The sequence below is a fragment of the Bison bison genome, unplaced genomic scaffold, assembly GCF_000754665.1.
Source record: "Bison bison bison isolate TAMUID 2011002044 unplaced genomic scaffold, Bison_UMD1.0 scf7180017863978, whole genome shotgun sequence".
NCBI classification, from domain to species: domain Eukaryota; kingdom Metazoa; phylum Chordata; class Mammalia; order Artiodactyla; family Bovidae; genus Bison; species Bison bison.
The window spans coordinates 331,624-334,205 of NW_011494550.1; positions in this window are offsets into that span (position 1 = coordinate 331,624).

Genomic DNA, 2,582 nt, shown 5'->3' on the forward strand with positions numbered 1-2,582 from the left:
ACTGCTCACCACAAGACAGGCAAAGAACAAGGTGCTGGGGCACGGAATAGTAACTTTTTTGGAAAGCTAGCAGACCGAGAAGATGGGCAACTGACCCAAAGAAACATCTTACTGGAGTTGGAAGTCAGGCTTCTTTTACACTAGAAAGGGAGGGGATGTGGCTGGTTGTTGTAGACTTCTTGGGTCCAGCCAGACACTGGAGGAGGTGTGATAATCCCTTGTTCTTAAAGCTCTCCATGCAGCTGTTGTCAAGATATTTATGTAAACCTACAAGAAGACAAGCATTTTCTGTTTTGCAGCATTTTATCTGTATATGAATGAAAAGGGTAAAAAAGAAGAGTGAAAAGGCTGCCTTAAAACACAGCATTTAAAATAAAAATGAGATCATGGCATCCAGTCCCATCACTTCACAGCAAATAGAAGAGAGAAAAGTGGACATACGTTCTTTTCTTAGGTTCTGAAATCACTGCAAATGGTGCTTGTAGCCATGAAAGTAAAAGATGCTTGCTCCTTGGAAGGAAAGTTATGACAAAGGTAAACAGTGTATTAAAAAGCAGAGACACCACTTTGCCAGCAAAGGTCCACATAGTCAAAGCTATGGTTTTCCCAGTAGTCATGTGTGGATGTGAGAGATGGACCATAAAGAAGGCTGAGCTCCAAGGAATTGATGCTTTTGAATTGTGGTGCTGGAGAAGACTCTTTAGAGTCCCTTGGGATGCAAGGAGTTACTCCTAAAAGAAAGCAGTTAAAGATTCAACCCTAAATATTCATTGGGAGGACTGTTGCTGAAGCTGAAGCTCCAATACTTTGGCCCCCGATGCAAAGAGCTCACTCACTGGAAAAGACCCTGATGCTGGGAAAGACTGAAGGCGAAAAAAGAAGGGAGACGCAGAGGGTGAGATGGTTAAATAGCATCACCAACTCAATGGACCTGAATTTAAGCAAACTCTGGGAGATAGTGGAGGGCAGAGGAGCCTGGTGTGCTGCAGTCCATGGGGTTGCAAAGAGTCAGAAGTGACTTATGGACTGAACAACAACACCAGTGAACAAAAAGTGTTATGGCTTTAAAGGTCAATCCTGGGAGGCAAAGTCTTGAGAAAGGGATATCATGTATATTTCAGGCTATAGGCAATGTTCTTTTACAAAGGTGCAGAGTCAGCATGCCTAAGCACTGGCAACACAGCACCAAAGGTTAGAGATAAAGGAATAGATCTGATGTGAAGTCACATTTGTTCTTCCCTGTTACAACAGGAGTTTTTAGCCATCTACCTACAGCCTCTCTGGGTCGAGAAAGGAGATGACATTTGGTAGTGGAAGGCATCTTCAGGCAATCAGACAGCGTTAGAGGATTGACATCTATCCTTTCCAGTGGCCACCTGCTTGCAGTTTCAGCTCATCTCTCTATATTCCAGGACCAGCTACTCCCTGTCCTGGGGGTTGTGTCAGCTCTCAACTGATGCTAGCCCCCAGAGTGCTACACTTGATGGTTCCCCTTGGTCCTGTTGTCAACTGAAATGAAAAACACACAGTGTAAGAGTAGCGAGTTTCAGTTTAATTCAGAGACCCTACTGAGGACTGTAGCCCAGAATACAGCCTCTCACATAGCTCTGAGAAACGGCTCCAAAGAGGTAAGAGGGGAGGTCAGCATACATGTGATTTTGGCTAAGGGGTACAGACAATCCAATATACACCTTGGGATAAGGTTATTGCCAGTCACAGGGAACAGATTTCTCAGTTAATCATTGAAGTACTTTTCTAAGTATGGCAAGATGCAAAATTCAGGCTCATAAAAATTTTTTCCTGAAATATATATATATATATATATATATGTATAAGTATCTAAAGGCATTTTTTGCCTCTTTTCCCAATGTACAGAGTACCCCATCCTGTTCTCTGTGCTGAATAGTGACTGCAGTGGCTAATGATTTAATCCTTATAGAACCAGATAGCGAGAAGTATTTCTTGCTTACACAGCTCATATTTTGTAAACGGCCCCTACCTAAACCCGACAAAGTAGCCCATCTGAGGTCCCTATCAGGACCCAACTATTACATTCCCCAAAGAGATGGAACACCTCAGCAATCCAGCCATGACAGTGTCCTTGATTGTGTAGGCACAGAAAAATTGAAATATTACACCCAACACCTGGAATGGGAGGGCGGAGTAGAAGGAACAATGGTTCTGTTAAGTGTCTCAGTTCAGTTCAGTTCAGTTCAGTTGCTCAGTCATGTCCAACTGTTTGTGACCCCATGGACTGCAGCACGCCAGGCTTCCCTGTCCATGACCAACTCCCAGAGCCTACTCAAATTCATGTCCATTGAGTTGGTGATGCCATCCAACCATCTGTCATCCCCTTCTCCTCCCAGATCTTTCCCAGCATCAGGGTCTTTTCAAATGAGTCAGTTCTTTGCATCAGGTGGCCAAAGTATTGGAGTTTCAGTTTCAGCATCAGTCCTTCCATTGAATATTCAGGACTGATTTCCTTTAGGATGGACTGGTTTGATCTCCTTGCTGTCCAAGGGACTCTCAAGAGTCTTCTCCAACACCACAGTACAAAAGCATCAATTCTTCAGTGCTCAGCT